We start from the raw sequence: 13083 nt of genomic DNA on the forward strand, positions 1-13083 counted from the left end.
GTGAAAATGGTCCAGGTACGCTGTCACCGCATGGCTAATCATCTGTAGGTTCTCGATCATACCAGAATAGGATTTGCTATCCTTTTGTGTCTGTCACTACGCCCAGCACTCGCGAGTTTGAAGCTCGTCACAGTCATCCAATCCCAGAATCCTACTCGGAATACCACAGACAAGGTTTAGACTTTCCGGATTCTCAAGGATGCTGCCAATGAATTCTAGCTTATACCACGGAGATTCCGATTACGGAATCTAAGAGATACTCATTCAATCTAATGTAGAACGGAAGTGGTTGTCAGGCACACGTTCATAGGTTGAGAATGGTGATGAGAGTCACAGATCATCACATTCATCATAATGAGGCGCGAATGAACATCTTAGATAGGAACAAGCGTGATTGAATAGAAAACAGAAATACTTGCATTAATTCATCGAGACACAGCAGAGCTCCTCACCCCCAACAATGGAGTTTAGAGACTCATGCCGTCAAAGAGTACAAAGTTCAGATCTAAAATGTCATGAGATCCAAAATAAATCTCTAAAAGTTGTTTAAATACTAAACTAGTAACCTAGGTTTACAGAAAATGAGTAAACTATGATAGATAGTGCAGAAATCCACTTCTGGGGCCCACTTGGTGTGTGCTGGGGCTGAGAATAAAGCCTCTCACGTGCCTGGGCTATTTTGGGCGTTCAACGCCAGGTTGTAACCTGTTTCTGGCGTTGAACTCCAACTTGTAACTTGTTTCTGGCGCTGGACGCCAGACTGCAACATGGAACTGGCCTTGAATGCCAGTTTACGTTGTCTATCCTTGAGAAAAGTATGGACTATTATATATTTCTGGAAAGCCCTGGATGTCTACTTTCCAACGCAATTAAAAGCGCGTCAATTGGACTCTTGTAGCTCCAGAAATTCCATTCCGAGTGCAGAGAGGTCAGGATCCAACAGCATCAGTAGTCCTTTTTCAGCCTGAATCAGATTTTTGCTCAGCTCCCTCAATTTCAGCCAGAAAATACCTGAAATTACAGAAAAACACACAAACTTATAGTAAAGTCCAGAAATATGAATTTTTCCTAGAAACTAATGAAAATAAACTAAAAACTAACTAAAACATACTAAAAACTATATGAAATTAACCCCAAAAAGCGTATAAAATATCCGCTCATCAGTATACAAAATGCTCAGCTCTCCAATTTTTGTTCTTTGGTCCAGTCAAGACCAGTGACCACATTATGAGCTTCTATAAGATGAGCAGGTTGTCCAAGCCTTCTTGCTACATACCAAACTACCTCCTTACCTATCTAATGCATGCTACTCAATGCATCAAAAGATATTAGTGGCACTGTTGTGCTCTATATTAAGCAATACTACTGGTGCGTGGAATTACACTTCGTATAACTGAACCAGCAAGTGTACTGGGTCATCCAAGTAATACCTGAGTGAGTCAGGGTCGATCCCACGAGAATTGTGATTTGAAAGAAGCTATGGTTATCTTGTAGATCTTAGTCAGGCGGATAGAAAAGTTGTTTGTTTGTTTAAAGCGCATAAAAGTAAAATAAAGATAACGTTACTCAGTTGATGGTGAATGCAATGATAAGAAAATGGTTAAGGCTTGGAGATGCTTTGTTCTTCTGGATCAATTCGGTTTCACTGTCTCCTCCAACTGTGAATGATTTCTTCTATGGCAGGCTGTATGTGATCAACGCCTTTCTTGAGAGGTCACCGATTCTCCTCCATAGCTGAACCCCAGGGTTAGTGCAGATCCAGTCTGATTGAGGGTGAAGCTCTTGCAGTCCATTCCCTTTAGTGATCCTACTCAAAACGCCACAGAAAAGGTTGAATCTTCCAGATCAGAGAATGCTGCGCCTTTGGTTCTAACCTTTACCACAAAGACCCTAATCTCCCGATACCTCGGCTAAACTGGTGTCTCAAGAAGTTCCCAACGAAGTCGTGGATTAGCCATCTAAGAGATGTATAATCAAGCTAGTGGTTCATCATTGTCCGATGAAAGACTCACTTTAAACCCATGTAGAATGAGATAACTTTGTGCCGGTTCAACGCATTCATAAGGATGAAGAACGAAGATACATCTTAGTAAGCCCGTTTGGGCCGATAGACCTGTTGCATTAAAATTTTCCAAATTCTTTTTATTGCTTTGAATTTTTAACAAATGTAATTTTTTTGGTGAGTCTATCTTTTTTCGGAATATTTATAGCGAGTCCATCCAATAAAACTGAAAATTTAGAATAATATTTTATATATCTATTATATAAATATATTAGAACGCTGCATTCCAAGGTGTGAAGTGGGCGAGAAGGTCTAAGACGAGACTTTTTTATCTTTCAACTATTTAATGTAAACATTCGAATATTACCAACCCGACATGTCTGGTACATAACCCTGGACAGTCCCATCGTGCGTGCATCTACCAAGAGGAATTTTACATCTTCAAGGAGGAACGTCCGGAACGGTATAAGTGTCCAGCCACATCTTGTGACGAATGGTCAACAAAATCTCAAATCTCAACCTGGAGCAAGTAGAGCCGACTCACTATATCTATCCAAGAAAATTCATGACTCAGATAAAGTCTTTAAATCACATGTCATTCTCAATCAGGAGCAAGTAGGGGCGAACCATTGCGTCTAACACGGGAGACTCAAACCATGACTCGGAACAAGTAGAATCATACCACTGCATCTATCCAGGAAAATCATACTTCACCATATCTCGGAACAAGTGGAATGACACCACTGCATCTACCCAGACAGGTACATCTCAATCAAACTTTACTCTGTTATTGAATTCATTCTAAGTCTTACTCTAATTCATTCATAATCATAATCATAATCATAATCAATCATCAATATATCTTATTATCTTAATCATTTTGATCATCCTCAATCAAAATCAATCCTCATCATTTCTCATTATCAAAAGCATTTAACGATATTAACTCATCATTAATTCAATTTTTCACTTCTCAATCTCCTTCAATGTCAATTTAACTCCATCAATGTGTTCGCACTCTTTCTAAAGTCTAAAAACTAGCTATCGAACCTTAAACATAGGTTAGGAAGCTTATAAACTTGCTAGAAAGGTCAAACAATTAAAAACAGGATTTTGTGTGAAAAACAGGACTTGTGCATACACATCCTTATTATGCGTATGCACGCACTAGCTAGCACGACTTCCCCGTGTGTGCGTACGCATCATAATGTGCGTACGCACAACTTGTAAAATTTCCAACACACCCCCTCATGCATATGCACAAGCACTTTCAATCCTCTGTTTCGTGCGTACGCACCATATGGTGCGTGGGAACACAAACCAGAAATTCTGGTTTTCCGCAACATCATAGAGTTCAGTTTTTTATATCTAACTTCCGATATTCATAACTTTCTTTACAAAACTTCAATTTCCCTCATATTTATATCATTTTGAAGCTCTCACAACCATCTTCAATTTGAAACAAAGTTCACTCAATTCCAAAACTCCGAGGGCCAAGTTCTAGCCCGCCAAAATTAGTCAAAAATCAATTTTTACCAAATTTACCTAAACATTTATTTTGACCAATTCACCAATTCATATTAATTCAAACCACTTCCTTGCTGTTCATGCCTTGGATCGAGCTGTATGACCCAGGCTGATTGACAACAAGTCGACCGACATTTTCAGGTCAGGATTACCGACCTCTTCTCAAAGAGATCGGCCAAATCGCTAGAGGAGCCCAAAGCAGGCCCAAACAAAGGAACACAACCCAAATATAAAGGCAGCCAAAGCCCAGAAAGATAAAGACAGTTCCTCTTAAAAATAAGATGACTTCACTCAAAGATAAAATAAGATAACTATCTTATCTCCAGAAAGGTCACTCCACACTATTATAAATACACTGGAGCACCCAGGTATAACTCATACTCTGATTCTACTAAAAAACCTACTTAATACCCTTGCTAACTTAAGCATCGGAGTCCCTTGCAGGTACCACCCTCCGGTGACGAAGGATAAGCATCACCAGCAAGTCCAACAAATCGGACATAACAGCTCCGACCAGCATCGAAGATCTCGTCCGAGATCGACCTACAGATAATGGATTGAGGCAGAACCCCTAGCTAACGCCACTGCTCAAAGAAGTCAAAAATTCCTATATAGAAATATTGTCACAAGGTTTGGGGTTCCTTACTCCATTACCACAGACAATGGCACTCAATTCACAGAAACATGCTTTAGAAAATTGGTGACCGACTTGAAAATAAAACACCAATTCACTTCCGTAGAACACCCCCAGGCTAATAGACAGGCAAAAGCTACCAATAATGTCATATTAGCCAGGCTAAAACAGAGATTACAGGATGCAAAGGGAGCCTGGGCTGAAGAACTTCCACAAGTCCTATGGGCATATCGAACAACTCCACACTCCACGACGAGGGAATCACCCTTCCGACTAGCTTACGGAATAGAGGCAATGATCCCATTGAAAGTCAAAGAAGGGTCCCCCAGAATGATCTTCTATAGTGAAGAGGCCAACCCCCAACTTTAAAAGGAAGAGCTCGACTTACTTCCAGAAATACGTGAAAGAGCTCGGATCAGGGAGTAGGCGTTAAAACGTCGAATGACCTCAAGACACAATCAAAAGGTAATACAGCAAAGTTTCACCAACAACGACCTCATCCTAATCCGAAATGATATCAGAACAAGTCGACCAGGAGAGGGAAAACTGGTAGCTAACTGGAAAGGACCCTACCAAGTCACAGAGGTATTGTGAAAAAGCTACTACATGGTGTCCGAACTCGAGGGGCGAGAGCTACCAAGGTCATGGCACGCCTGCAACCCAAGAAGGTATTATAGTTAGGAAGTAATAAAGGATCTTTGGCCAAAGGTGCACTCTTTTTCCTGAAAAGGTTTTTTAACGAGGCACCAAGCCAAGATCTGCAAAACTACCTGACTTAGAAGGGTAAGCACCCATATGTATATATTTTCCTATTTGTCTACTTTCTATTTGAATAAAACTTTTCAGATTTCTTCTACAAAGCCTCTCTACAGGTTGGCAAGGTGAAAAATAAATTCACCGCCCGACCACGATGAAAACCGAATTCATCGTTTGATTTCAACAAAGGTCGACAAAGTGAAAATAAATTCACTGCTCGATCAAGACAAAGCTACAGGTCGGCAAGGTGATGATCAAACTCACTGTCTGATCATGATAAAATCGATAAAGTTATAAAAAGTAACCCATAAGCTGAGGCCTAGCCAGCCCTGACTAAAAAATGGATTACTAGAAATAACTTAAGAATGGACCGACATGAAGAAGTCGGACCAATCGACCAAAGCAACAAAAAAAGTTATAAAAGACAATCCATAGAAAGAGGCCTGACGAGGTCTGAGAAAAAATGGATTGCTATAACTTGGGATGGACCGACATAAAGAAGTCGGACTGGACTAATCAAAGCGACAAGAAGTTATAAAAAAGTAATCCATGGCAAGAGGCCTGGCCAACCCTGCCCAAAAATGGATTACCAGAAATAACTTAGAAGAGACCAACGTAAAGAAGTCGGCCCAAGACAATTAAAGCTACAGAGTTATAAAAAGTAAATCCATAAAAAAAGAGATACGGTGAGGTCTAATTAAAAATGGATTGCTAGAAATAACTCGAGAAGGATCGACAAGAAAAACCGACCAAAGGCATGCGCTATAAGGGACACAAGCTCGACCCAAAAAGCCATGACCTCAACAAAATCAATCTACAAGTGTTCTATTAAGAATGCTAAAAAGAATAGTCGAACAAAGCTAGCTTCAACTAAAGCAGGAAATAAAGCACGAAGGCAATCAAAAGAGGTTGAAAAGCAAGACTCCAACACTCCAAAGATTCCTAGAAGTGCCAAAAAGCTGCAAACAACCATATCACGAAGAAACAAAGCTACTCTAATTAACACTCAGAAGGCCACCCGAAGGTCGACCTCAAGAGTTCAAAAGCATTTATTTTTCTAAATAAAGTTGCTAGGGGAAAAAGCAACTACAAAGTCACAGTCAAACAAAACACAAATTACAAAAATCTAGAGTTTCAAAGACCCACAAACCGAACCATAAGATACCAAAGCAAAAAACTACAAAGGATTCAAAGATTCTCCAGTGGCGGCATCTCGAGGCGAAGGAGTGCGAGTCGCGAGAGAGACAGCATCAACAGTCCCATTCGTCCGGTTCAAAATTTGAACATCAAGGTCAGACTCGGGATGGCCGACCTCAGGTGCAGGAGTTAGGGAAGTAGGCGCAACATAAGCTTTAGTGGATGGCACATGAGGTGGATCAACATCATCATCATCTTCATCCGGGGCAAGGACGATCTTCCCATTCTCCACAATATTGTCCAAACTAAAGAGAGACAGGTCGAGATCGGGAGCAAGAACTCGGACCTGATCTTTCAAATTCTTATAGGCAGATGTCACACTACCCACTAGATGGCCCTGGAGCTCGGCATAATTAGCCCGAGCAGACTCCAACATTTCCCTGAGCTCTATCATCTCACCATAAGCCCGAACATAGCTTTCTTTATGCTTCTGCACCATCTCCTCAGCCAGATTTGCAGAAGCCACAGCCGTAGTAGCCCGAGCTCTCTCATTCTCCAAGTCAAGCTCCAACTTGATCACTCTGGTGTCTGATGAGATATTTTGGAGGAAACATAAATCTCTCCCAAAATACCCAAAACTAACCGGCAAGTGTACCGGGTCGTATCAAGTAATAAAAACTCACGGGAGTGAGGTCGATCCCACAAGGATTGAAGGATTGAGCAATTTTAGCTTAGTGGTTAATTTAGTCAAGCGAATCAAGATTTGATTGATGGTTTTGTGACTTGCAGAATTAAATTGCATTGAAGTAAAGAGAACAAGAATTAAATTGCTGAAACTTAAAGAACAAGAAATTAAATGGCAGAAACTTAAAGTGCAAGAAATGTAAATTGCGGAATCTTAAAGTGCAAGAAATGTAAATTGCAGAATCTTAAAGTGCAAGGAAGGTAAATTGCTTGAAATGTAAAGGGGATTGGGATGTGGATTTGCAGAAATTAAACGAGGAAAAATTAAATTGCATCAAACAGAAGAGGGAAAGGGAATTGGGATTGAACCGGATCTTGAAGCAGTAAAGTAAATGAACAGAAAAAGCAATAAACAGGGAATTGAAATGAGAAATTCAGATCTCAGGACCCAGAGACTAGAAAACTAAGTCTAGATCTCAATGCCTTCCTAGATCCAACAAGAACAATAGCAAGGAAATTGTAAATTGCAAAGAAAAGAGATGAAGAACAATGAACCAGAAATGAAATTCAATTAACAGTAAAGAAAACAGAGAGATCCAAGATTGAGATTGAAACAGAATTTCTTCAATTCTCCAATCCAAGATCCAAGGCAATTGTAACTTGAAATTGAAAGCAATGAAAACAAGAAATTAAAGTTCACTCCAGTGTAAAAGCTCTCCCAAAACTATTATGGAAATTCTAAAAGGAAAGCTCTCCAAATAACTTGAATTCTATCCTATTTATACACTTTCCAAAATGATCTTCAAGCCTTGAGTTGGGCCTTTGTTCTTGGTGGAATTGGGTTGAAAGAGGCCTTGGTTGATTGCTCTTGAAGTTTGAAGAAGAACCGAAGTGAACCAATTGAACCGGTTTTGAAGTTAGCCAAAGTTGGACCTAACGTTAGGGCCAAAGTTAGGGGTCTAACTTTGACCCTAACTTTTCATAGCAGCAAGCATAATTCTCTGGTTTGAACGTTGGTGCCAACGTTAGGGGTCTAACTTTGACCCTAACGTTGGCCTTGCTTAGTGCTAGTGGCGCCAACGTTAGCCTCCAAGTTAGGGGGCTAACGTTGGCGCAAACGTTGGCCTTCTCCCCCTTTGTAATTAAGGTGCCAACGTTAGCCTCCAAGTTAGGGGGCTAACGTTGGCGCAAACGTTGGCCTTCTCCCCCTTTATAACTCATGTGCCAACGTTAGCCTCCAAGTTAGGGGGCTAACGTTGGCGCAAACGTTGGCTGGCCCAGGGATGAGTTTCAAGTTTCTCTTGCCAACGTTAGCCTCCAAGTTAGGGGGCTAACGTTGGCTCAAACGTGGGGAGTCCAGGGAGTGATCTTCATGCCCAACGTTAGCCTCCAAGTTAGGGGGCTAACGTTGGGGCTAACTTCATGCCTCCAGGATCAACTTCCATTCTTCGCTTCTAGCCATTCCTCTTTGCTTCAACCTTTCTCCAAGCTTTCTTCACCTATCATTAATCAACCAAACTAATCAAAGCTATGCTCAAAATCATGAGATATTCATTCTTTCATAATATGCAACAAATATAGCACAAAACCTCATGAAATGGCATGAATTCATATATGGTTGGTTCAATCAAGGGAAACATGAAAATATACTCAATTAGCTTACTTGTAGCTCAAGAAAGTGCATAATTCTAATGAAAACTAAAGAAAAAGACTAGCTAAAATAGGCTAAGATGACTTGTCATCACAACACCAAACTTAAAGCTTGCTTGTCCCCAAGCAAGAAATGAATTATGCTCAGAGATTCTTTCAATTAAGATGGATTGAGGAACACTTGTAAAGTACAGTGAGTGAAGTGATCAAGTATCAGTGGGGTGAACTCTAAATTACATGCTCATGCAAGGGCTTCAGTGCTCACTAGTCCTTACATATTGGGAGTCGTAGGTCTTAGGATTTTCATCCAAATGGTATCATGGAGATCTCTTTATATGTAATCACCTTGAAGCAGCTTATAGTTTCTGTGTTTTGGCCTCGACTCTAAGTCTCATGTGTCAAAGCGGCTCTTTAGATAAGCTTTCAATCAATACTCCTAAACCAGTTGGTTTTAAGGTATTAGGTGTTGAAGCACCCCTAAGGATTTACTTGCTCAAGCCTCTTTCCTTGACACATCTCAACCACAAGTATTTACTAGGATAATAACTCTTTGAGTTTTTGTTTCTTTCTTTCTTTTCTGCCTAGTAAGTGATGCTCAGAGCCTTGGGCCATGTTCTTTTTGCTTTTGTGTTTTCTTTATTTTCTTTTGTTTTGTTTGCTGCTTCTTGGATCAATAGATTTTTGAGAATCTCCACAATATTTCTTTGAACTTCTTGTCCCGCCTATGAGCTCCCATGCAAGTTTTCACAAGCATGCAACCTCAATACAAAATCATATAACCAGAACCACCACTTCTCCTAATCTTTTTCTTGCCTCAAAATTGTTTAATTCCTCAATCCTTCTTTTCAAAGAACTTTCATGTGATGCATTTCTTGAAAATTGAGTGCAAACAAGTTTTGAAGATAAGAATGTTGTGAATGATCAAGCATCTTGCTTATTGAATTATAAAGAAAGACTATGCTATGCAGGCAGGCAGATAAGGATACAATCCAACTTTCAATTACAACAATATTTGATGCAAAACAATTACTTAACAATACAACCTGTTGAAGTTTACTTGCTTTCCTTCTTCTCATCATCATCATTGCTGGCCTTTAGGTTTATCTTTTGTTTCTTTGGTTGATGATGCTTAATCCTTCCAACAGCTTGTATGGACCTCTGCAATGATATTGAAAGTTGCTTGTTCCCCAAGCACTTGAAAAATGGTTAGCTTGCATGATTTATTTGTGGGCCTTTGTACTTACTTTGGTGTGGGAACACCAAACTTAGTACCTTGCCAATGCATCAGATTAACCATGTGTGAAACTCTTTTTCTTCTTTTTCAAAAGCAATAAAACTGAAAACTAGGAAACAGCAGAATAGTTAACTAGTTTATCCAACATGCTTGAAGCCAGCATTATGCAGAAGGTGAGAGTGTGTTTTATGATGAGATTTTGGTGGAACACCAAACTTAGAATCCTTCATTCTCCCTTAGATTGTTTTGGTGTGCAACACCAAAATTAGCTTCTTGCAATATAGATAAAACTAATTAACCTTTTTATTAAAATAGTTATGAACAGAAAACTACCTCGGGTTGGGTTGCCTCCCAACAAGCGCTCTTTTATTGTCACTAGCTTGACATCCTTCACTCTGTGCTCATGGAAGTTGAGGCTTCTGTTGCCTTAGGTTTCCTCCTCTTGCTATGGGCTTCCTTCCCTCTATTTCTCTTTCCATAGCCTTCTTATTTTCCTCCATGGCTCCCTTCTCTTTCAACACAGCATCCTTTTCATGGCTCTTTGGGTTCAGAGTCCCCTTTTTCTCACCCAATTCAGCAAGGTTTTGCACTAATTGTTCCACCTGCCTTTCAAGTCTTCTGAGTGAAGCCTCCTGGTTCTTGCTTATCATCTCTTGATGCTTCTTCATTTCTTCCCGCTCTATTGCCATCATTTCTTGAATTTTGATGGACCTTTCCATCAGCATTTCTAGAATATAGATCCTTTGAAAGGTTGGAAGTGGTTGTGGCAATTGTGGTGGTTGATGAAGGTCATTTTGAGCGAATGGTGAGGTAGGACGAGGTTGGAAGTGTGTGTGATCGTTATTGTGGGGGTGTGTTTTAAGTTGATTTTTGAAGTTGGGATTGTTGCAGTTGAAGTCCCTTGGTCTTTGGTTTTGGTTCTCAACCCCCCTCCCATTAGAATGAGTTCTCCAAGGTGGGTTGTACACATCATTTTGAGGCCTGTTCTGAAGCATGCTAGAGTGATTGCTTGGAGCTTGTAGTTGCTCATAGCTTTGTTGCTCATGGTTAATGGCCCCAAAGCTTTGTTCAGCTTGATTACACCCATGTGAGCTTTGAGTCAGGTTGTATGTATGTACTACAGCATGTCTCAACTCAATGATTTTTCTAGCCATCATATCTAATTGTTGTAGAGTCTGTTGATGCATCTGCTTGTTTTGGTTTATCACTGCACGAGCACCTTCAATTTCTTTCTCTAATGGATGCACTTCTGCCTCTTGCTTAACAACTCTTTGTGATGGGTTAAATTTGACTAGGAGTCCATTCATCAGTTCTTCCCATCCGATAATGCTTCCTTGTGGAAAAGCTTCAAACCATTGGGCAACATCATTCATGGCTATGGATAGTTGCTTCGAACTATGGGTTACATTGTCATCCAAGGTGGGGGTATTACTCTCATGATTGCTAGAATTTGTCGAGTTCCCTTCCATAATCTGCACAGTCACAACCAGTTCAAGTGAAGATAGAGCATATTCAGACCAGGATATGATTGAAGGATCAGTTGACACAAAGTATCAAACAGTTGGCAAACTTGAGAGGGTAATGAATGAAAATCACTCCTCTCGTTTGTTTTTCAAACTATGAAAACCATATTCAGCAGGATGAGCCAAGGAAATTTCACTCTATTGCTAGAATGAGGTTTCTATTAGCTCAGGCAAAACTTCAAACAGTTAGTGGGTTAGTCAAAAAATAAAGAAAAAAGTGCTTGATCTAGATTACCACCTCACTTAATCATTGTCAATCTAATCAATCCCCGGCAACGGCGCCAAAAACTTGATGAGATATTTTGGAGGAAACATAAATCTCTCCCAAAATACCCAAAACTAACCGGCAAGTGTACCGGGTCGTATCAAGTAATAAAAACTCACAGGAGTGAGGTCGATCCCACAAGGATTGAAGGATTGAGCAATTTTAGCTTAGTGGTTAATTTAGTCAAGCGAATCAAGATTTGATTGATGGTTTTGTGACTTGCAGAATTAAATTGCATTGAAGTAAAGAGAACAAGAATTAAATTGCTGAAACTTAAAGAACAAGAAATTAAATGGCAGAAACTTAAAGTGCAAGAAATGTAAATTGCGGAATCTTAAAGTGCAAGAAATGTAAATTGCGGAATCTTAAAGTGCAAGGAAGGTAAATTGCTTGAAATGTAAAGGGGATTGGGATGTGGATTTGCAGAAATTAAACGAGGAAAAATTAAATTGCATCAAACAGAAGAGGGAAAGGGAATTGGGATTGAACCGGATCTTGAAGCAGTAAAGTAAATGAACAGAAAAAGCAATAAACAGGGAATTGAAATGAGAAATTCAGATCTCAGGACCCAGAGACTAGAAAACTAAGTCTAGATCTCAATGCCTTCCTAGATCCAACAAGAACAATAGCAAGGAAATTGTAAATTGCAAAGAAAAGAGATGAAGAACAATGAACCGGAAATGAAATTCAATTAACAGTAAAGAAAACAGAGAGATCCAAGATTGAGATTGAAACAGAATTTCTTCAATTCTCCAATCCAAGATCCAAGGCAATTGTAACTTGAAATTGAAAGCAATGAAAACAAGAAATTAAAGTTCACTCCAGTGTAAAAGCTCTCCCAAAACTATTATGGAAATTCTAAAAGGAAAGCTCTCCAAATAACTTGAATTCTATCCTATTTATACACTTTCCAAAATGATCTTCAAGCCTTGAGTTGGGCCTTTGTTCTTGGTGGAATTGGGTTGAAAGAGGCCTTGGTTGATTGCTCTTGAAGTTTGAAGAAGAACCGAAGTGAACCAATTGAACCGGTTTTGAAGTTAGCCAAAGTTGGACCTAACATTAGGGCCAAAGTTAGGGGTCTAACTTTGACCCTAACTTTTCATAGCAGCAAGCATAATTCTCTGGTTTGAACGTTGGTGCCAACGTTAGGGGTCTAACTTTGACCCTAACGTTGGCCTTGCTTAGTGCTAGTGGCGCCAACGTTAGCCTCCAAGTTAGGGGGCTAACGTTGGCGCAAACGTTGGCCTTCTCCCCCTTTGTAATTAAGGTGCCAACGTTAGCCTCCAAGTTAGGGGGCTAACGTTGGCGCAAACGTTGGCCTTCTCCCCCTTTATAACTCATGTGCCAACGTTAGCCTCCAAGTTAGGGGGCTAACGTTGGCGCAAACGTTGGCTGGCCCAGGGATGAGTTTCAAGTTTCTCTTGCCAACGTTAGCCTCCAAGTTAGGGGACTAACGTTGGCTCAAACGTGGGGAGTCCAGGGAGTGATCTTCATGCCCAACGTTAGCCTCCAAGTTAGGGGGCTAACGTTGGGGCTAACTTCATGCCTCCAGGATCAACTTCCATTCTTCGCTTCTAGCCATTCCTCTTTGCTTCAACCTTTCTCCAAGCTTTCTTCACCTATCATTAATCAACCAAACTAATCAAAGCTATGCTCAAAATCATGAGATAT

This window comes from Arachis ipaensis, chromosome B1 (assembly GCF_059453495.1).
Source record: "Arachis ipaensis isolate K30076 ecotype BB chromosome B1, ASM5945349v1, whole genome shotgun sequence".
Taxonomy (NCBI): domain Eukaryota; kingdom Viridiplantae; phylum Streptophyta; class Magnoliopsida; order Fabales; family Fabaceae; genus Arachis; species Arachis ipaensis.